At 44.4% G+C, this 15,141-nt stretch overlaps 1 protein-coding gene across 5 annotated transcripts in view; it reads right to left on the bottom strand.

The window, feature by feature from the left end:
- MFAP3 (microfibril associated protein 3) overlaps nt 1–15,141 on the bottom strand; it is a 118,648-nt gene that overhangs the window by 38,869 nt on the left and 64,638 nt on the right. For 3 of the 5 annotated variants that reach the window (XR_002646920.2, XR_016392828.1, XR_016392829.1), the window contains one exon: nt 254–13,624. The gene's annotated coding sequence lies outside the window, so the exon portion shown is untranslated. Of the gene's footprint in view, nt 1–253; nt 13,625–15,141 lie in introns of those variants that run through there. The other 2 variants (XR_016392831.1, XR_016392830.1) reach the window with 2 other exon arrangements.

The raw sequence follows: 15,141 nt of genomic DNA, 5'->3' as shown, positions 1-15,141 counted from the left end.
TTGTTTCAGAAGTACTGTGAGTGGGAGAATAAAAGAAAACACAGTGCATTTTTCCTAGTCACTATCAGCCTTTACCCCACCTGATACCCCACCCCAAAGTAGCCACCCCTCTGATATCTTTCACCATAGATCAGTTTGCCTGTGGAATTGTATATAAATGGATTTATAGTATGAACTCTTTTGTGTTTGACTCCTTTCACTCAGCATAATGTTTTTGAGATTCATTCATGTTGTGTGTATCAGTAGTTTGTTCTGTTGTATTGTATTCCATTGACGAATACTCATCATTAGTTTATCCAAGCTCCTATTGATGGACAGTTAAACTGCTCCCATTTTGGTTATTATAAATAAAGCTGCATCCAGGACATTCTTGCACATAGTCTTTTTCTGAGCAGTCTTATGTAAATTCCCAAGAGTGGAATTGCTGGGAGGTATATATTTACCCTTATAAGAAGCTGCCAGACCATTTTCCCAAGTGGTTGACCAGTTTTACAGTGCTGTCAGCAATACACATCCTTGCCAACATTTGAAGTTGTCCATCTTTTCAATTTTACCTTTTTGAAGGATTTGTACTTGTATCTCATTATGGTTTTAATTTGCATTTCCCTAACGACTAATAACATAAAGCACTTTTTCAGTTGTTTATTTGTCATTTGTATATCTTCTTTTGGAAAGTGTCTGTCCAATTGTTTTGCCATTAAAAAAATGGAATTGTCTTGGTTATTGTTATATGAGTTCTTTATATATTCTAGATGAAAAGCCTTTGTCAGACTTATGTAATTGTGAATAGTTTTTCCTAGTTGTGGCTTACATTTTCATTCTCTTAATTGATGTCTTTTGATAAGCAAAGTTTTTGATTTTGGGGAAGATAAATTTATCAATATTTTATGGTTAGTACTTTCTGTGTCCTAGCCAAGGAATCTTTGCCTACCCCAGCCTTCTTATGCTTAATAATGCATGACATATCCTTTCACATTTATTTACTTTCAATCTTACCTGTGCTTTTATATTTAAAGAGCATTTCTTGATGACAGCCTGTACTTGGGTCTTGCCTTTTTATACAGTCTGAAAATGTCTGCCTTTGAACTGGAGTGTTCAGTCTATTTAATGTGAAGTCATATAATTATTGATATGGTGAGCTTTATGTCTACAATCTTGCTATTTGCTTTATATTTGTTCATATGTTCTTTCTTCCTTTTTGCCTTCTTTCCTGCATTCTTTTTTGTATTCTATTTTTTGTATTCCATTTTATCTCCTCTGTTGGCTTTTTAGACTTCCCTGTTTTATATCTAATGGCTGATTTATGGAAACAGTATGCATCCTTAACCTATCATAGTCTACTTAGAGTTAATATTGTATTAACTCACATGTAGTATAAAAAATTTACAACAGTACATTTCCATTTACTCCCTACCCATCCTTTCTGTTACTATGATACATTTTACTTCCACATGTTATAAACGCCACAATACATTACTGCTTTTGCTTTAAAACACCCATTATATTTTCAAAAATTAAGAAACAAGGAGGGAAAAACCTTTTATATCTCCCTACATATTTACTATTTTCATCTCTCCATTTCTTCAGCTAGATTCATGTTTCACCTGAAGAACTTTACTATATCTTGCAGTGCAGATCTTCTGATGACAAATCCTTCCAGCTTTTGTTCTGAAAATGTCTTTATTTTGCTTTTATTTTTGAAGGTTATTTCCCTGAATATAAAATTCTAGTTTGTCAGGGTGGTTTTTCCCCCTTTATCTCAGCACTTTGAATATGTCTTTATATTTTTTCCTGCCTCACATTATTTGTAATAAAAAGTGGGTGGTTTTCCATTTTTCTCTACCATATACTTGTCTTTTGGCCTTAGCTACTTTTAAGGTGTTCTTTGGTTTAAGCAATTTGTCTATAACGTAGCTTATCTATTCCGTGTTTATCCCGCTTGAGGTTCATTGAGTTCTTTGAAGGAAACTGGAATTTTTCAACAAATTTGGGGAAAATAAATTGACCAGTATATCTTCAAATATTTTTTCTTTTCCATTCTCAATCTCCTCTACTTCTGGAATCCCAATTACACATGTGGTAGACTGCTTGATATTATGCCAGCAGTCAGTGAGGCTCTGTTCATTTTTTTAAAAACCTTTTCCTCTCTGTGCTTCATTTTGAATTGATTCTCTTGTCATATATATTCAAGTGCATTGACCTTTTCTCCTGCAGTGCTAAATCTTCTGTTTTGTCCCACTGAAATTTTCATTTCCTATATTATACTTTTCAGTTCTAGAATTTCCAGTTTTATAGTTGCCATTTGTCTACTGATATTCCTCTATAGGTTCACCCATTATATTTATATTTTCCTTGAAATCTTTAAAATGTATTCATAATAGACATTTTAAAGATATTATCTACTAATTACAATATCTGTGTCACCTATGGATCTGTTTCTCTTGATTACTATTAATTATTTTTCCTGGTTATGGTCTCCTTTTCTTTTCTTGTTTCTTCACAGGTTTCATAATTTTTGATTGTACGATAGGTATTGTGGATGATATGTTGTTGAGTCTGGGATTTGGTGGTGTCTTCTTTAAAGAGTTTTGAATTTTTTTTCTGGCAGGCACTTAATTTACTAGTGGGCCAGCTCTATCATTTGAAGTCTTGTTTTTAAGCTTCATTAAGGTATGTCTAGAGTAGTCTTTACTCTGGAGCTATAACAGCCCTACACTGTAAGGCGTGGCTTTTCCAGTATCACGGCTGAATGTTTAGAGTGTTCAGCAGGTCCCTCTGCTCTGGATGATCAGATCTCATATGTATCCCAGAGCTGTGACTTTTGGAATCTGCATTCAGCTCACAGTTCCTCTGTAGCTGTTCTCTGCCAGGCTTTCCAGAATCTAGTCTTGTGTGCCTACTCTTTACATTTGGCTAAAGACTTAAGGTGACTTAAGGGCACCCTATGCAGATTTCACAACTCTTTCTATACACAAGTCCTTCGTATCTGGTACCCAGTCTTGCAGTTCCAACTGCCTCAGTAGCCTTGAACTCTAATATCTGACCCCTCATCTCAAGCAAAACTTCTGTGCTCTGCTTGCAATCCACCTCCCTGTGTTGCATGGTCTGGAGCAGGACCTCCAAGCAGAGAGCCAGGGAAATTTCTCTTATGGATTACAGTCCTCTACTGCCTGCTGTGAAACATCTAAAAACAGTAGTTACTGTATATGCTTTCCCATGGTGGAAGGGCTGGTCCAGTCCCAGTTACTCTGTCGTCTGAAACAGAGGTCATATATTTTTATTTTTTGGAGTTTCTTTTTATAATTTTATTTTATAATTATATAGAATATTTGCAAGATTCCAAATCGAATCTACAAAATAAGATTTATTCATAGAAGTCTAGCTCATATTCCTATACCTTCCACCTTACTCACCCCATTTCCTTATATATAACAATTAAAAATAATATTAAGGGTTTATTTTCTATTCTTTCTTTTGTTAACATAAGCTGTGTGTGTGTGTGTGTGTGTGTGTGTGTGTGTATGTGTTGTATTCACCCCTTATTTAAATAAGTAGTAGCAGTATACTCTACATATTGATACTTTCCTCCATTTTGCTTTTTTTCATGTAACTATGTATCCTGATGATCACTCCATACTAGTATAAAGAGATACTGCTCATTCCTTCATTACAGTTGCATAGTTCTCAATTGTAAGAGTGACTAACGTGTCCTGGTTTGCCTAGGACTCTCCTGGTGTTAGCACTGAAAGTTCCATGTGTCCCAAACCAGGTTGGTTGGTTGCCCTGTCATTGTATGAGTGTACTGTAATTTATGTAATCGTTGTTGTTTCCAATCTTTCACTGCTACAAGCAGTTCTCAGTGAATAGCCTTGTGTATATATCTTTTCATGTTTTGCCAGTGTATATTTGAGTTATATTTTTAGAAATGGGATTGCTGGTTCAAAGGTAAATGTGTAAGTTTTCCAGATATTGTCAAATTCTCCTCCATAGGGATTGTACAATATGCATTTCCACCAGCAAAGCTTGAGATCCTGTTTCTCCAGAGATGCACCCACAGAGAATGTCAAACTTTTATTTTTTCCAGTTGAATATCAGGTGAGAAATTATACCTCAGTATAGTTTTAATTTACATTTCTCTTATGAGCAAATTTGAGCATCTTTCAAAATAAGAGCCACTTGCACTTCTTTCTCTGTGGACCGTTGGTACAATCCTCTAGCCTATTTTTCTATAGGCTTATAGGTTTTTTCTTCTCTAATTTTAGAAGTTCTTTTATATAATAGATACATGAACTCTTTGCAATGTAAGTTGCAAATATTATTCCCAGTTTGTTGTTTATCTTTTCACTTTGCATATAACAACTTTTGCTGTGCCCAAAATTTTTTAGAATGTAATCAATTTAGCTATATTTTCCCTGTTAAGTCATAGGAATGATTTCCCCATTCCCAGACTACAGAAGAATTCAACAATGTTTTTTCTTCTTTAGTGCTTGTATGGTTTGCTTTATTACCTTTACATTTCTGATCTATTTGGGATTTATCCTGATGTGTGACAGGAATGGATGCAATTTTATCTTTTTCTATATGGCTCTCCAATGATCTGAATATAATTTAAAAGTCTATCATTTTTCCTCTGATTTGAGCTGTTGTCTTTATCGCATATTAAATTTGCATACGAATGGGTCTTTCTCTGACTTTCCTGTTCTGTTTCATTTTAATTATAGAGGCTTCATAGCATGTTTTAGTATTTAGTAGGGTTAAGCCCCTGCTCTTTGTTCTTCTTTTTCAGGATTTTCTCACTATTATTTGTTGTTCTTCCAAATGAACTTTATAATCAACTTGTTTAGCTGCAGGAATAATCTGAAGATATTTTTATTGGGACTACCAAGTTTTTATACATTAACTTTAGGGAGAATTGTCATCTTTATGACACTGAGTCTTCCTAGTCAAAAACACAGTATCAAGTGACATTTCTGATTACATTTCAGATTAAGGAGTTGAAATTCTCTGTATGATCATGTGGCTGGGGACCACTGGGTTTCACAAGTCTTCCTGAGCCCAGCCCATGCCACCTCTTCCAAGAAGCCTGTCTTCTTTTCTAGGGAAATGATCTCTCCATTCTCTACAGATATCTTGTGATTCACATGAACATTTTCGACTATAGCTCCTACCTTTACATATGTATACCCCATTTCCCCTTCTGGGCTAAGAGCTCTCTGGGAACTGGGTATGTATTATATATTTATTTGTTTTTTTGGCTGTCTTGGGTCTTCGTTTCTGTGCGAGGGCTTTCTCTAGTTGCCGCAAGCGGGGGCCACTCTTCATCACGGTGTGCGGGCCTCTCACTATCGCGGCCTCTCTTGTTGCAGAGCACAGGCTCCAGACGTGCAGGCTCAGTAGTTGTGGCTCATGGGCCTAGTTGCCCCGCGGCATGTGGGATCTTCCCAGACCAGGGCTTGAACCCATGTCCCCTGCATTGGCAGGCAGATTCTCAACCACTGCGCCACCAGGGAAGCCCTGGGTATGTATTATAAATCACAGGTATACTGATAAAAGCTAAGCTAAGGCAAGAGACTCTGAGCTGGGTGTATCACATCAGTTACTTCATAGCCTTTCCCGGGGGTCACCAGCTAGCATCTAGCAAGACAAATCTAGCCCATGTGTTTGACCTGCTTGGAAATTTTTAAAATTTTGAATTAGTTGCCAACATTGAAAAATTGTAAGATTTTCACATAAAAATACAGGTTTTCAGATTTTCTAAAAGTAATGGAAGTTCCTGGCAACAACCATCTGGAGCTGAGTATCTGCTGTCCCTTTAGACCAGGCAGGCACACCACAGTTTTCCCCCTACCTCTTCATTTCCATTATCTGTCTAGGCCCTGGAAGCATTTGAGTCAGTAGTTCGTCTCCTTAAAACCACTGGAAAATGGAAAGAGTGAAATCTCTGTCTGGCCCTGGCACACAGTGGGTACTCAGCAGATATTTGTGGAATGAATGAATCCCTGTTTGCTGATCAGGTTCTGAGAGCTTCCCTGACTTAGCAAAGGTCACATGACCAGAGGGTGGCCAAGGAAGAGATTTAAAAGGAGGATCTACTTTGCTGCACGGCCCAGCGGTGTCTGACAGCCATCCAAGTGCTGGCCCACACGTTCTTTCTCACCTATTAGCTGGTTAATGGCCGCAGACTTGGTCCCAAGCCCTTAACCAACTTGGTTGTTCTCAGATGGAACATTAGTTAGTAACTGCCTCATTAACACAGACAGGAGGGAGGGAGGCCTGAAACCTTAGAGGAGAAATGGGCCCTGGTGACCTTTTAGCTTCATAGAGTTAGGTTTGAGTCTCTTTCTTTTTCTTTCTCTTTCCACATAGCTCCCCTAGGCCTCATCAAATCTGCTGACAGCGAGCACCCTGGGGGAGAGTTGCAGAAAGGCAGGGCGAGGGGGAGCCTGTCTCCTCTGCTCAGGGGTTTCCTTGCCTCTTTAAAGGGAAGAGCAGAGGGCTTCAAGTTGTCCAGGCCTTAGGCCTCCCAACCCCCCAGGACATGGGAGCTTTACCAGTAAATTGCCTTAAAAAAGAACAGCTAATTATTATTTTTTCCATTCAACAAACAGGTATTGAGCAGTTTTCTGTACCAGCCACTGTGCTAGCAGTAAAGGCCTTGGAGAACTCAGTAGACATGGTCCTCATTCTAGTAGCAGAAACTGAAAAATAAGCCTGTGAGAAAAATGCATTTTTTTAAACTTTTTATCTTATACTGGAGTATAGTTGATTAACAATGTTGTGATAGTTTCAGGTGTGCCACAAAGTATTTCAGTTACACATATACATGTGTCTATTCTTTTTCAGATTCTTTTCCCATTTAGGTTGTCACATAATATTGAGCAGAGCTCCCTGTGCTATACGGTAGGTCCTTGTTGGTTATCCATTTTAAATAGAGCAGTGTGTACATGTCAATCCCACACTCTCTAACTATCCCTTCTCCCCATCCTCGCCCCTGCGCCCCACCCCCCAACCATAAATTTGTTCTCCAAGTCTGTGAGTCTGTTTCTGTTTTGCAGATAAGTTCGTTTGTACCATTTCTTCTTAGATTCCTCATATAAGCTCTCTTTCTCTTGGAAAAATGCATTCTAACAGGACAGGATGGGTATGGGAATACCTAGTAGGAGTGCCTCATGCAGGGATGGTCAGGAAGGGCTTCCGTGAGGGTGCCACCCTCCAGCTGAGTCCTAAATGACGAGGAGTGAGCTAGGGGAGGAGGGAGAGGGGATGGAATGTGGGAGGACCCAGAGGCGGGTCTGAAGAGCAGGAGGAAGCTCGGTAGACTGGGGCATGTGGACAAGGGGCCCAGCAGAAGGCAGTCAGAGGAGGGTCGAGCAGCTAACACTGGAATTGAGGTGAGCACTTGCTATCTGCTGCGGTAAACACTTCTCCGCGTAACAGGATGTTGAGGGAACTTGTCCTTTCCCCTTGAACTGACGCCTAGAGTTCAGAGTAGAGAATCCAGAAGTGCTGCTTTCTCCCTGTTCTGATGAGGACTGCCAGCAGCAGTGTCCAGACTCCCGCCCCCCAGGGCCCACTGGAAGGCAGCAGACTAGTCCAGCCACCCCCCACCAGCCCCGCATTCCCCTTCTGGTGTGTAATCGAAAACCAAGGAGAGGGGCAGAATTGCGGCCTCGGCCTCGTGGGGAGCAGTGCTCCCGTGAGAGCTCCCCCAGCTCCCCCTCCCTTGTACCACACACCCCAGAGGCCAGTCAAAGGGTGGAGGGTGGGAGGACTCCCAGGGAATCCCTCCTGCAGTATGGGGGCGGTCCTGCAAGAAGGCGAGACTTACAGGTCACTCTGGTGGACAGAGTTTCACAGGTGGACATTTGCTGAGCGGCAGAGTCTACGCCATCGTGAACGTGGTGAGCCAGTGTGGGTGCACTCAGCCTGGGTCCCCGGATTCTGGGGGCGGTCATGAACATGGACACTGGTGCTGAGGAAGGCAGGGAAGACAGCTGGAGCAGCCTGGCCCAACTGAGTGATGAGGGGGGTTCAGGACACCTACCCCCATAGAGAGCACCTTGGTATGCTAAACATTTTAGGCCGAAGGAGTTTGAGAAGACAGCAGAAGCAGGAAGGTCACTCTGACCCCATCCTCCCTCCCCTGAGATGGGTCACAAGGCACTCATATGAGAGCCCTTCTCCTCTCAGGGCGCCCCGAGTCCCTCACCTGCTGGCTGCAGCCCCTCGCGGAAGCGCTGCTACAGTTTACAACGGACAAGGTGCTGAGTGCTCGTGGCAATTTAGCTGTTTGCCACTGACCTGGCCTCTGCCTGCCTGCACCCTGAGGAAAGGGGCATCCTCATCTCTGAAGACAAAGGATCATGGAGAAGAATCCAAACGCACTGGCCTTGCTAAGTTTCCTCCAGTTCCCTACACTGGCTTCGTACTACTTGACCTGCCATATTCCTCCAGGATGTCCACTCTTTATCAAACCTAGCATGAAAAGATGCGGGTTTAGGGCTTCCCTGGTGGCGCAGTGGTTGAGAGTCCACCTGCCGATGCAGGGGACACGGGTTTGTGCCCCGGTCTGGGAGGATCCCACATGCTGTGGAGCGGCTGGGCCCGTGAGCCATGGCAGCTGGGTCTGCGCGTCCGGAGCCTGTGCTCCGCAACGGGAGAGGCCACAACAATGAGAGGCCTGCGTACCGTAAAAAATAAATAAATATATAAAATTTTAAAAAGATGCGGGTTTAATCATTTCCTCAGGTCTTCATTTCCTTTGGAAGGCTTGCGTGTAAAACTTACTTAGATATATATGTATGCTTTTCTCCTCTTAATTTGGCTGTCAGTTTAATTTTCAGACCCAGTCGGGGACCTTAAAAGGGTTGAGGAAAAATCTTCCCTCCCCTACAGTGAGTAGGGAGCTGGTGTGTAGTAGTGCTTAAGGACCCAAAGGCCTGGGTCCTGCAGCTCCATGTGAAGGAGCCTGGAGACTTCCTTCGCATGGCAGGGCCTGAGGCTGGCAAGAGAGGAGAAGGGCCATCATGGCCCTGGCAGGGCTGAGGAAGAGTAGGCTGCTGCTCTCTGGGGGGTCTGCAGAGCTGCCGTTGAGTGAAGTTAAATACCACCCTAAGAAACGAAGACGCACCACCACAACAAGGACCACCACATCCGCAGAGGCCACCAGCACCTCGTGGAAAGTCGCTGACCCTCTGGGAGGCCAGGGACACTTCCCCCCACCCCCAGGAGGTCAGATGGGTGACACATCAGCTACCCACCTTGGACACTAGATGTCAGAGGAGGAAGGAAAGACCCAGACTCAGAGAGGGAGGGAGGTGCAGGGAGGAGGGGGCATGAATGAGCAGGCCAAGCCCCTGCCCACTTCTGGTCCTGTTTCTTGAGCCATCGGTCCAACCCACACTAGGAGGAAGGAAGAAATGGGCTTTAAATGACCAGAATGTTTGGCATCTGCTGAAGTGATCATCATCAAGTGGGTAAGATGATGGAGCTGACTGGGTACAACTAGAGGCAGAAATAGAAGGAAAAAAAGCCATTTCGTGTTAATGGCCCAATATGTCAGTTACTTGTCCGTTGTATCAAGGAATTTTCCAAACAATCATATAAGGCAGTTACTGTTATTATTGCAGTTTTTGAGGAGAGGGAACCAAGGATCCGGGAGAGGAAGGAACTTAAAACCACACAGCTAACAGGTAGCTGGGCTGGGAGTTGAACTCTCACTGTTGGGCTCTAAAGCCAATTCTCTAAATAGCACTGTCCCCAGAGGGGAGCCCCAGCCGGCACTCCATGCCAGCGTCTCCCCTCCCAGCTGCTCTCGGAGTGAACCCAGTGAGGGGACCTCAGCACCTGCCCAGACATCTTATCGTATTTTCAGATGGCTGTTGAAATAACAACTTAGGTTTTTAAAGGTTTTTACGGTTAACACGCACTATAGTCATTCCATAAGCATTTATGAGGCTGCTACCACTCACTGTGCTGAGCACCCCTTAGCTTCTCTGAGAGGAGGGCCCAGCAGGCAATTCTTTTCAACTGTCTTCTGCATATGAGGGAAGGGGAACACAGAAAGACTATGACTTGCCTAAGGTCACAGAGACCTGGGACCACCACCACCACCCAGCATTTCCTGAGCGCTCAGTACGTGTCAGGCACTGCGCTAAGTGCTCGACATGGTCCTATGGGGCTTGAGGATTCCTCCTGTCCAGTACTCTTTTCACTGCCCCAGCTGGCTTCCCCCATTCCCACTCCTGATCCCCGCTTTCCTGCATGGAGCCAATGCTTCTCTGGCCAAAGGACTGATTTCCTGGCTTGGGAAAGGCCCTGTAACAGGGAGTCTGCGAGTCTCAGAGAAAAGCAGAGAATTTGGCTTCCTTCCCCGGTGCTAGCTAATCATACCAACTGACCTGCTGCAGGAGAAGAGAAGGCGCTGGTAGTTCAAAGCATGGGCCCTTGATTAATTTCTCATCCTCTATAAATAAGTGAATAAAGGCACATTCTGCACGCACTGCTTCGATGCCTCCTATGGGCCTTTTATTGCTCTCTACACCTTGTTACTCACTGGCCTTGGGACGTCAGACTTACTTCCAGCCAGACTGTCAAACTCCTTAGCTTGGCAGGTGTGCCCCTTATTCACCCCCTACACCCAACCTAGGCTCCTGCTCACCTGACTTCTCTCTGGACTCACCAGTTGCCTACACTGCCCTGCTTTTCTGGCAGTCCATCATGACAGAGCAGCTAAGCATGTCGGCTTGTATGGGTTCAAATCCCAGCTCTGTCACTTCTTGGCTTTGTGACCATATGGGTAAATTATTTAACTTCTGCAGTCCTCGGTTTCTTGATATATAGAATAGGGATGATGAAAATAGTGTGTATCCTGGAATTAACATCCTAGTTGGGAATCAGACACTAAATAGGCAGACAGTCACACATACAAGAATTTCAGTCAGTGATGAGTGGCGTGATGGAGAGTGAGAGAGTGAGGCCAAGAAGGGCTTCTCTGAAGAGGTGACCTTTGAGCTAAGACATTAAGGATGAGAAAGAGCTGATTCAAAGAGGATCTGAGGGCAGTTGGTTCCAGGTAGAGAAGGAACAGGGAGTGTGACTCTGGGCAGTTCTCTGAGGGCTGGGGAGGGGTTGGCTGGAGGGGTCCCTGGTGCTAGGGGATGGGTGGGAAGGTGGGCCAGGCCTCTCACAAGGCACATATTAAGGGGAGATGGGGTCTGAAAGGCTGGGTTAAGTGGCTAAAGCCCAGGGGTGAGAGAAGAGAAAAGAGACATTGGTGGGGGACTCTGATGCCATCATGAGGCCCATACTCAAGTCTCTAGAGCCTGGCTCTTTGAGCGCCTTCCAGCCTCCTGGGCCAGTGAGGAGTGGAGAGGAGGTGGCAGGTCCTGCTTTCGTCACCACAGGTCCCCCATCTTCTCTTCCCCTTTCCTAAAGTGAAACACTGTCCAGAGAAGGTCTGGTGTCAGCCATGTACACAGCGGTATGTGGGCTCTCCAAACAAGGCAACACAAAAGGCACTGACTTGCCGCTTTGGCCAGTAGTGAGGGTGTAAATACTCCCACCATGGCTGATTTTTTTTGTGCTTCCAGCATAATGTGTGATTGTGGAGTTGGGAGGTGAGACACAAGATCGGCTCCCATGTGCAGGTGGGCACTGGCTCCAGCTCACCCCTGCATTCACACCCAACGAACAATGAGCAGGGTTTAGGAAGCACTTACCATGTGTCAGGCCCAGTGGTAAGCACTTTATATATACTAACCCACAGCAACTCTATGAGGCAGGAGCTGTTAATATTCCCATTACACAGATGAGAAATGCAGTCACAGATGAGCTTGGTAACCTGCCCAAAGTCACACAGGCAATGCTGGAGCTGAGATTAAACTGCAGTATAACTTATAGGGAAGTGAGCGAATCCCAAGCACACTGCTCAGTGGAGTTTTAGGTATGTATACCATATGTAAGCAGATCATGACAGGGAACATTTCCCGTCCCAGCTGGCTCTTTTTATCACTCTTGTCTTTGATACTCTCCCTCCAGGATAACCACCATTTTTTATTTTTATCACCATAGATTTGCTTTGTCTGTGCTTGAATTTTTTTTTCTTTTTTTTTTTTCTGGCTGTGCCATGCAGCAGTGGGATCTTAGTACCCCAACCAGGGATCGAACCCGTGTCCCCTGCAGTGGAAGAGCAGAATCCTAACCACTGGACCGCCAGGGAAGTCCCCAGTCTGTGCTTGAATTTTATGCAACTGGAATCATTCATTACATAATCTTTTTGTGTCTTGGCTTGTTTCTCTCCAATGTCATTGCTTCATCCATGTCGTTGCGTGTTTCAGAAGTTTGTTCTTTTGAACTGTCGTATGCTTTTCTGCAGTGTGTGAGTAGGTACGATGTATCTATCCATTCTCCTGTGGATGGTCTTTGGGCTTGTTTCTGCAGTGTGTGCTCATAATCACTATGACATAGTGCCACTCAAGTATGGATGCACTCCCTGACTCTTCCTGTCTCTGGGGGATTTGCAGGATTAGCATGTGGGTTGAGTGGTATCACAGGATGTATTACTTTCTGATTGCAGCTATAACAAATCACCACAAACTTAGTGTCTTAATGCAACACAGAGTTATTACTTTACAGTTCTGGAGGTCAGGAGTCTAAAATAGGCTGGCAGCTATGGTTCTTCTGGAGACTGTAGGGGGACAATCCCTTGCTTTGCCTTTTCCAACCTCTGGAGGCTGCCTGGGTCCATCTCTGCTTCTGTCATCACATCTCCTCTTACTCTGACCCTCCTGCCTCCCTCTCATAAGGACCCTTGTGATTACATTGGACCTATCCAGATAACCCAGGATAATCTCCCCATCTCAAGATCCTAACTTAATCACATCTGCAAAGTCTTGCCATGTCAGGTAGCATATTCACAGGTTCTGGGGTTAGGACATGGACATATTTGGGGGGCCATTATTGTGCCTCACACATTGGACTCTCCTGATGTAACGGTAAGACCCTGGTGTGGGAATCAGGAACCCAGGGTCCTGGTCTGGCCCCTGGGTTGACTTACTGTGGGTAGTAAGTCTGACTTACTGGGCTTTTGACAGACATATTGAATAAAACAAAGGGCTAGGATTTGATCCATTTCACAGGCGCCTCCCAGCCTCCACGTTCTAGGACTCAATACATAAGCTTTAGGCTTGGGGCTCTATCTAGCCATTCCTTCCCACCCCCAGGGCAAAGGGAGCACACCTTCTGAGAAGATCTGGTAGGCCTCCAGCAGATTCCCCACTGTCCCTTCCTTCCCCTTCCTTTCTATAATGTGACCCCTGGGCCTTTTATCCAGAATGACTCTGAAAGCCTGCTATTGATTTTCTTGTCACTTCAGGTCATACACTCCCACCCGTCATCTTCCTTTAAGTGAAAGTTTGAAAACGCAATTTGGAAAAAAAAAAAAAAAAAGATCACCCACGTGATTTCAGGGGCTGGGCTGATGGAGCAGCCCTTCCAGGAGGCTGGGTGTGAAGTGCTTGGAGGAAGTAATAGAGACGCCCTTAAAGACTCCGTTCTGACATGAGCTGAGCTGTTCCTTCATTTTCAGTTGACGGCTGTTCTGGTCGTGGGCTCCCAGCAGTTACTGAAAAGAGAAAGTGGGAGAGCAAATCATTTTCATGATTGCCATACAGGAAGCCTACTTTGCTGAAAGTGAACCACCCGCCTGTTGGGTCTTCATATTTTCTACTAGCCAAGTATTTGATCTTTCCTAGCTGGCACCTTGTGGCTGATCATCTCCTCCATCTCTTCTCTCATTGATACAGTCATTAGTGAGCATCTACTTTTTCTGCTTTGCATGGTAACTAGGGCATATGCTTTAAAGTCAGATGGTCATTCCTTCAATAAATGTTTACTGGATGCCTACTTTATGCTGGGCACTTAACCAGGCACTGGGGACAAAATGACAAGCAAAACGGATATGGGGCCTGTCACCAAGGAGCTTATACTGATGGAGGAGACAGAAGGGAACTGCATAATCCCACAATATATTGAATTACAAAATGTGGCAAATGCCATGAACCAAAAGTCAGGGAAGCTATGAGAGCAAATTCCAAGAGGGCATGAACTAGTTTAAGGGTTAGGAGAGGCTGCACTGGGTGGAAAATGGGGGCATAATGGAGACAAAGGAATCTGTTCAGATGAAGCCCTGAGGCAGAAGGAAGCTGGGTAAGTTTGAGGACTTTGGAGGAGTGTAGACGGTGAAGGGTGAGGGAAGGAGAGCAACACATAATGGGGAGTTTTGAATTTATTAATGCTGTAATAAAGTCTGTAAACTGGTTGACTTTCAGTGTCCTAATCCATAAAATGAGTATAGAAATACCTTCCTTGCAGAGTGGCTTTGAGGATTCACTGGGATAAAATATGCCATTTTAAGATAAAGTGCTTAGCCCAGAACTTGGTCTATTGCAATCCTGGAATAAATGGCAGCAACTAGTTTTATGACTGGGCAAGGTGCACCGCTGCTGGGAGCTGGGGACAGAAATGAATCAGCTTTGGTCCTTGCCTTCAAGCAGCTTCTAACATCGCTGAGGGGATCAGCAATATCTAGTCTGCAAGTGTGCCATAGCTTCTCCGCCGACAGGGCTCAGAGGAGGGAAGGCTGACTCCAGTGGGGAGTAAGGGAAGGCTGCTTGAGGGGGAGGCATCTAGATGCCCAACACATAATTCTGGTCAGGCGGGAAAGCAAAGGAAAGAGAGGACCATCTTCACCTCCCTGGGAGCATCTGGGATGTGGAGAGGGAAACAGCTGCATTTCCTTCCCTCCTGCCGAAGTGAAGGAACTCAGAGGTGCTGCTTCTCTTATTAATCCAGCTGTGAGCATTTTTTAGACCATCGTGAGCCCCTGAGGAATGAGGTGCAGAGCCTCTGAACAACATCATTAAAATGCTTCCCAAGATGAAACTCAAGCCGAGCAGGTGAGAATCTAACGGCAGAACCAGCACCAAGCGATGTAGCTCGGAATGCAAGGCAGGGAATGATTCCTGTCTAGCTCTGTGCCAACAGTCTTGGACAAGTCCCCTCACCTATGGGTCTTGGTTTTCTCACCTGTAAAATGAAATGATTGTTGTAGATGATGACATTTGTTCTTCTGACATTCTA

The sequence above is a fragment of the Delphinapterus leucas genome, chromosome 3 (genome assembly GCF_059928025.1).
Source record: "Delphinapterus leucas isolate spDelLeu-1000000601 "Yukka" chromosome 3, BTC_Dleu_Yukka2, whole genome shotgun sequence".
NCBI classification, from domain to species: domain Eukaryota; kingdom Metazoa; phylum Chordata; class Mammalia; order Artiodactyla; family Monodontidae; genus Delphinapterus; species Delphinapterus leucas.
The sequence above is the reverse complement of the archived record's forward strand: the minus strand, read 5'-3'. Positions and strand labels throughout refer to the sequence as shown.